An 8,777-nucleotide genomic window follows, 5' to 3' on the forward strand; every position below is an offset into this window, starting at 1 on the left:
ACTCCAAGCATCCAGATACCTTCCATATGGTCCATTGAAGCTATCCAGATCATCAAACAACTTCTGTAACACCTCTATTGCAGAATTCGAATCCCAGCTTGGCCGTTTTTGAAGGTAAGTGCTATGAACTTCAAACTCATACATACATGCATCATAAATGAAAAATTGAGTTGCTATCTTGTTTCTGCACTATCACTGATCAATAGCCCTCAATCAATTTCACAATTCATCAATTATACACAATTTCAGATTGAATCATAAGATTAGGGTTCTTCGTGTTCATCAGAAAACCAATGATCTTAGAGTGAAAATAAATGCAATTAATTGGTACCATTGTGTTCCTCGTCCAAAACCGAGCAAGATAGACTATCTACTTGATCAAAACAATCCAGTTTCAAAGATTTTCAAAAATCAGTTGAAGGTGTGTTCTTGGCGCCATTTTTGTTTCAGAAATTTCAAATCCAAGTTTTAAAATATAATCAGTTTGATGCGTGTTATTAACAAGCCACAAGCGTGGCTCAGTTGGTTGTGTGTTTTGGCTGGTGAGAGAGAGGGCGTGGGTTCAAACCCTGGCAGGACCAAAAGCTTATTTTTTTGCCACTTTTCTCATTCATTTTCTTAACAACTTCACTTAATTAATTAACATAGCAAATTAACTCATTTTAACTTCTTTTTTTGCATACTCTTTGTTTAATATACATATTTTATGAATACCAAAAAAAATCATCAAAAAATATTTATTTGATACATTTTTAAATAGGTTTAAAATGACTTATTTTTAAGTGTTTTAAATACTTTAAAATATTATTTTTCATTTGTTTTTTTTAACATAATCACTTGTAAATATTTTGTGATCAAACCCTAATCATTTAGGTGTTAATTAAGTGTAATCTTTGTGTTTATCTTAATTAATTTGATTTCTTTCAAATTCAAACCGTTTTAAAACAAACGATCATTCTTTTCAAAACCATAAACCATTTCTTTTTGAAACTATTGATTAAATCTTTTTAATTGATCAATTGATTTTCAAAACGATGTGGGGCCTCTCGAATATTAGAGAGTATAAGACCCACTCTTTTTTTTCCTTTTACAGTTTTTCTTTGTACAGAAAACTTTTTCAAAACAATACTTTTCAAACTGTTTTTAAAACAATAAATCTCACATCTTTTTTTCAAAACTACCCACCCTGTTTTATGAAAATAAAACAGGGGCCTCTCGAATATTAGAGAGTGTAAGTCCCATTTCTTTTCTTTTTGTACAGTTTTTCTTCCAACAGAATAAACTTCTTTCAAAACAAACTTTCAAACAGTTTTTCAAAAGCGAAACCTCGCGCTCTGTTAATAAACAATCAACCATGTTTTGTAAATAAAACACGGGCCTCCACGTAGGTATAAGTCCCAAAGCCCCTTTTGTACATACCCATTCCTGTACATGAAATTAGGTATTTCATTGTACACACACCGTTTTGTACATATCTCGATCAACTTGATTTTTAACTTTGAATAACAAATCAAAAATGAAGGTTTTTCTTTAAATCTTCCCAAAAATACCATGGGCCTCCATGTAGGTATAAGTCCCAAGCCCCTTTGTAAATACCTGTTTACATGGCTTTGAATAAACTCAAGCGGACCTCTCCCCGAGTGTAAGTCCCGAACCCCGTGTATACAAATGGATCATGCTTACAGGTATATTTCCTTCATAAACTCCATTATATACACACACTTTGTCATATATATAATTGTTCATACCTGTTCATGTTTGTTCATACTTGTTCGTGTTTGTTCATATATGTGATATGTGTGCTTGTTCAACTTAGTATAACACTAGGTTCCCCATAGCCTCCTATTGGGCTTCGTGCAAAGAATCTCCACTAGTTTAGGTTAGGACATAGAGTATGGTTTCCCGGTGAAATCGCTCTAAGAGCTCAGACCAACTATACCATGCCTCCCCTTGGGCTTTGTACAAACGAGTGACCCTCCCATAGCCTCCTCTTGGGCTTACAATGCAAGGACCCTGGATTGTCCCTCCCATAGCCTCCTCTTGGGCTTACAATGCAAGGACCCTCGGATAGCCTCCTCTTGGGCTTCGTACAAGGACCCACGGGCTTCTTATAAGCATCCCCAATATCCAAAACAAATACCCTAGGAGATTAGACATTTATCATCTCTATGATAGGAGTATCTCTTCTATATCATCACAAACAATCAATCAAACCTTTTTTGCCACGAGGCTGGCTAATCAATCAAACCTTTTTTGCCACAAGGCTGGCTAATCAATCAAATCTTTTGCCACAAGGCTGGCTAATCAATCAAACCGTTTTGCCACCATACTGGCTGATTAATCAAAGTTTTTGTCACAAGGCTGACTTCATTGAAACTTTTGCCACGAGGCTGGTTGATTAATCAAAACTTTTTGTCACAAGGCTGACTTCATTGAAAGTTTTTGCCACAAGGCTGGTTAAACAACAAAAACATCTTTATCATTCTAAGCACCCTAAGTGGCATGGCCCCGGGCTTATAATGAAAAGATTTTCAAACAAAATCAAACAGATGTATGTGATGATATAGATTAGATACATCTAGCATTTAGACGACATTTGTCTATTTTCCTTTGCTTCCACTAGCATAAGTGGGAACTACGATTGCTCTGACTTTCTCAACATCCCTTTGAGAATACGTAGGCACAAGGTCGATCCTTGGCGAGCAAAATAAAACAAAATAAAACAAAAAAAACCATTTAAACCTTAGCACCCGTAGACCCCGAGCTACAGATGCTCTGATTCCCTCTAAGGGATATGTATGCAGAGGATCGCGATGATCTTTGCGAGCATAATCAAACAAACACCTTAGGTCCCACCTATTTCACAAGAACCTCTCAAGAATGGAATAAATAAAACAAAGAAACCTATAGAGTACTATAGATACGTTGGGTGCTAATACCTTCCCTTCGTATAACCAACCCTCTTACCCAAGATCTCTCCCCCACTTTTAAGGTTATTGCAACTTTTTTCCTTTTCCTCTTTTGGAAACAATAAAAAGTTTGGTCCGTACAAAAGAAAAATCATTTTTTGAGCACTCGAGCCCAAAGAAGGCATCAGGTGTCTCATCCGAAAAAAAGACAACGATTTTTCCCCGCGACAGAAAAATGGCGACTTCACTGGGGACCATCTTTTTATTGTTTCCAAAGAAAGGGTTATTTCTATTTGTTTTATTTTTATTATGTTCTTGTTTGGTTCTTTGGTTCTGTTACTTGTGTGGATTCTGTTACAAGTGATACATTATGGACAAATCCTAACCCGGATTAAGTACACATAAGAAATTAGGTGGAGGGTATAGTCATGTGCAGGCGCACGTGAGAATCCTTCCGCTCAGTGGAGGTTCCTTGTTTGTAATATATGTTTAGCGAGTTAATTGCAAAGACATTGTTGCTTTCATTGAACTGTAGAAGCTGAGAGACCGTAGAACCCCAACCCATCCTGGCCTTATTAGGTTGTGGTGCAGAAACTATTCAGGTGAAGACTTGGATTAGTTGTCATGCGGAGAACCACACTCAGACGAGTTTTTCTTGAGAATATTACTGGCTCATGAGTTTAATTGTGGAAAGCCGGTAATATCCGAAAGAAAAATGTAGACTCTGACGTATCAGTAGAACATGTTGTACAGGTGATTAACTAGATCCATCCCTATTTGGTTCTCTGACCTCATGCTCGTGACGCTGGACCTTTGAACCTGTGTGTACTATGTTTGAATTACCATGTTTGTGTACCATGTTTGCGTTACCATTACCATGTCTGTATTACCATGTATGTGCTACCATGTATGCGTTACCATGTTTGAATATGTGGCATCCATCCATCCACGCATTCATACATGAGTGTTCAAAATAGGCAAAAGCTTTCCATGGCTTTTCCTAAAATCAGAAGGATCTTGTACAAAAGACGCTAACTCTTTCAGTCTTTCCACATTAGGCTCTTTGAAACCGTACCTCTTGGTATACCTTTTTTCCATAACTTAACCCTATAATGTTTGCAAAGAAAATTCTCTAAATTTTTGGAAAAATCATGTTTTTATGGAAAAAGATTTTTTATTTTTTTATGGATGTATGAATGCGTGGATGGATGGATGCCACATATTCAAACATGGTAACGCATACATGGTAGCACATACATGGTAATACAGACATGGTAATGGTAACGCAAACATGGTACACAAACATGGTAATTCAAACATAGTACACACAGGTTCAAAGGTCCAGCGTCACGAGCATGAGGTCAGAGAACCAAATAGGGATGGATCTAGTTAATCACCTGTACAACATGTTCTACTGATACGTCAGAGTCTACATTTTTCTTTCGGATATTACCGGCTTTCCACAATTAAACTCATGAGCCAGTAATATTCTCAAGAAAAACTCGTCTGAGTGTGGTTCTCCGCATGACAACTAATCCAAGTCTTCACCTGAATAGTTTATGCACCACAACCTAATAAGGCCAGGATGGGTTGGGGTTCTACGGTCTCTCAGCTTCTACAGTTCAATGAAAGCAACAATGTCTTCGCAATTAACTCGCTAAACATATATTACAAACAAGGAACCTCCACTGAGCGGAAGGATTCTCACGTGCGCCTGCACATGACTATACCCTCCACCTAATTTCTTATGTCCCAGCAGAGTCGCCATTTTTCTGTCGCGGGGAAAAATCGTTGTCTTTTTTTCGGATGAGACACCTGATGCCTTCTTTGGGCTCGAGTGCTCAAAAAATGAATTTTCTTTTGTACGGACCAAACTTTTTATTGTTTCCAAAAGAGGAAAAGGAAAAAAGTTGCAATAACCTTAAAAGTGGGGGAGAGATCTTGGGTAAGAGGGTTGGTTATACGAAGGGAAGGTATTAGCACCCAACGTATCTATAGTACTCTATAGGTTTCTTTGTTTTATTTATTCCATTCTTGAGAGGTTCTTGTGAAATAGGTGGGACCTAAGGTGTTTGTTTGATTATGCTCGCAAAGATCATCGCGATCCTCTGCATACATATCCCTTAGAGGGAATCAGAGCATCTGTAGCTCGGGGTCTACGAGTGCTAAGGTTTAAATGGTTTTTTTTTGTTTTATTTTGTTTTATTTTGCTCGCCAAGGATCGACCTTGTGCCTACGTATTCTCAAAGGGATGTTGAGAAAGTCAGAGCAATCGTAGTTCCCACTTATGCTAGTGGAAGCAAAGGAAAATAGACAAATGTCGTCTAAATGCTAGATGTATCTAATCTATATCATCACATACATCTGTTTGATTTTGTTTGAAAATCTTTTCATTATAAGCCCGGGGCCATGCCACTTAGGGTGCTTAGAATGATAAAGATGTTTTTGTTGTTTAACCAGCCTTGTGGCAAAAACTTTCAATGAAGTCAGCCTTGTGACAAAAAGTTTTGATTAATCAACCAGCCTCGTGGCAAAAGTTTCAATGAAGTCAGCCTTGTGACAAAAACTTTGATTAATCAGCCAGTATGGTGGCAAAACGGTTTGATTGATTAGCCAGCCTTGTGGCAAAAGATTTGATTGATTAGCCAGCCTTGTGGCAAAAAAGGTTTGATTGATTAGCCAGCCTCGTGGCAAAAAAGGTTTGATTGATTATTTGTGATGATATAGAAGAGATACTCCTATCATAGAGATGATAAATGTCTAATCTCCTAGGGTATTTGTTTTGGATATTGGGGATGCTTATAAGAAGCCCGTGGGTCCTTGTACGAAGCCCAAGAGGAGGCTATCCGAGGGTCCTTGCATTGTAAGCCCAAGAGGAGGCTATGGGAGGGACAATCCAGGGTCCTTGCATTGTAAGCCCAAGAGGAGGCTATGGGAGGGTCACTCGTTTGTACAAAGCCCAAGGGGAGGCATGGTATAGTTGGTCTGAGCTCTTAGAGCGATTTCACCGGGAAACCATACTCTATGTCCTAACCTAAACTAGTGGAGATTCTTTGCACGAAGCCCAATAGGAGGCTATGGGGAACCTAGTGTTATACTAAGTTGAACAAGCATATAACACAATCACAAGTATGAACAAGTACAAACAAACATGAACAAGTACATGAACAGTTATATATGACAGAGTGTGTGTATATAATGGAGTTTATGAAGGAAATATACCTGTAAGCATGCTCCATTTGTATATATAGGGGCTCGGGACTCATACTCGAGGAGAGGTCCACTTGAATTTATTCAAAGCTATGTAAACAGGTATTTACAAAGGGGCTTGGGACTTATACCTACATGGAGGCCCATGGTATTTTTGGGAAGATTTAAAGAAAAACCTTCATTTTTGATTTGTTATTCAAAGTTAAAAATCAAGTTGATCGAGATATGTACAAAACGGTGTGTGTACAATGAAATACCTAATTTCATGTACAGGAATGGGTATGTACAAAAGGGGCTTTGGGACTTATACCTACGTGGAGGCCCGTGTTTTATTTACAAAACATGGTTGATTGTTTATTAACAGAGCGCGAGGTTTCGCTTTTGAAAAACTGTTTGAAAGTTTGTTTTGAAAGAAGTTTATTCTGTTGGAAGAAAAACTGTACAAAAAGAAAAGAAATGGGACTTACACTCTCTAATATTCGAGAGGCCCCTGTTTTATTTTCATAAAACAGGGTGGGTAGTTTTGAAAAAAAGATGTGAGATTTATTGTTTTAAAAACAGTTTGAAAAGTATTGTTTTGAAAAAGTTTTCTGTACAAAGAAAAACTGTAAAAGGAAAAAAAAGAGTGGGTCTTATACTCTCTAATATTCGAGAGGCCCCACATCGTTTTGAAAATCAATTGATCAATTAAAAAGATTTAATCAATAGTTTCAAAAAGAAATGGTTTATGGTTTTGAAAAGAATGATCGTTTGTTTTAAAACGGTTTGAATTTGAAAGAAATCAAATTAATTAAGATAAACACAAAGATTACACTTAATTAACACCTAAATGATTAGGGTTTGATCACAAAATATTTACAAGTGATTATGTTAAAAAAAACAAATGAAAAATAATATTTTAAAGTATTTAAAACACTTAAAAATAAGTCATTTTAAACCTATTTAAAAATGTATCAAATAAATATTTTTTGATGATTTTTTTTGGTATTCATAAAATATGTATATTAAACAAAGAGTATGCAAAAAAAGAAGTTAAAATGAGTTAATTTGCTATGTTAATTAATTAAGTGAAGTTGTTAAGAAAATGAATGAGAAAAGTGGCAAAAAATAAGCTTTTGGTCCTGCCAGGGTTTGAACCCACGCCCTCTCTCTCACCAGCCAAAACACACAACCAACTGAGCCACGCTTGTGGCTTGTTAATAACACGCATCAAACTGATTATATTTTAAAACTTGGATTTGAAATTTCTGAAACAAAAATGGCGCCAAGAACACACCTTCAACTGATTTTTGAAAATCTTTGAAACTGGATTGTTTTGATCAAGTAGATAGTCTATCTTGCTCGGTTTTGGACGAGGAACACAATGGTACCAATTAATTGCATTTATTTTCACTCTAAGATCATTGGTTTTCTGATGAACACGAAGAACCCTAATCTTATGATTCAATCTGAAATTGTGTATAATTGATGAATTGTGAAATTGATTGAGGGCTATTGATCAGTGATAGTGCAGAAACAAGATAGCAACTCAATTTTTCATTTATGATGCATGTATGTATGAGTTTGAAGTTCATAGCACTTACCTTCAAAAACGGCCAAGCTGGGATTCGAATTCTGCAATAGAGGTGTTACAGAAGTTGTTTGATGATCTGGATAGCTTCAATGGACCATATGGAAGGTGTCTGGATGCTTGGAGTGGATTGAAAACATCTGGATCAGTTGGTGGAACCCGATCTGCAGTTGCTTCAAGTATGAATCGAGCTTGGTGATTCTGAAGTTTTTGATTGATGATGAGTGTTGGGATAGTTCATATATGATATATATGAGGTGTTGGAAGTGTTAGTTTGGACAGATATAGCTTGGTATGGATTTTGGCATGATAAGGTTCAATATATGCAAATATGGAAGTGAGGTAGTGATTTTGAGTTTTGAGGTGTTTTTGGGTGTATGATTGATTCAAACACATCCCATATGGTGTTTATGGTTTGCTAGAATCATCACTTTGGCCATAGCTTCAAGGATTTGGAGGTTGAGTTTTCTACCTCTTTGAAAACTATGAAACTTGCAATTCAAGAAAGAAGAGAGAAAACCTATAATTGTGAGGTTTTGGTGTGAATTTGAATGTGGTAAGGACCTCTATTTATAGGCCAAGGTTTCTGAATACAAAGCTTTGCAAGTTGCTTCAAGAAGTGATGATTTGGCTTAAGAGATAAAATGGAATCTTTCACATTAAATGCAAATGGTTAAAGTAACTAAACCATGGTTATTTTGGCCAAGCTTCTTATCTCTTTCCTATCTGATCTTAAACCAGAAAATATCTCTCAATCATTGCTTTGGTGTGTCATCACTTGAATTATAGGTCATGTAGTCTTGAAACTTAGTGAAAAATGGTGAAAATTCAAGTGAAAATGATCACTAATGTCAAAATTCAAAACCATAGCTACACTCCATATTTTTTCATGCTCTTGGACATTTTGGAAAGCTCATATTACACACTTCAAAACCCTAGTTGAAAGTTTCTTCAAGACCTTTAAGGAAATGGGTGAAAAAGATCCATGAACTTTGAAGAAAATGAGATTTCAAGTGAAGTTTTCAAAAAGTACCAACTTTGAAGCTCCATATCTCTTAAATGGTTGATCTTATGGAAAAAATTTATAT

The sequence above is a fragment of the Vicia villosa genome, linkage group LG5, assembly GCF_029867415.1.
Source record: "Vicia villosa cultivar HV-30 ecotype Madison, WI linkage group LG5, Vvil1.0, whole genome shotgun sequence".
NCBI classification, from domain to species: Eukaryota; Viridiplantae; Streptophyta; class Magnoliopsida; order Fabales; family Fabaceae; genus Vicia; species Vicia villosa.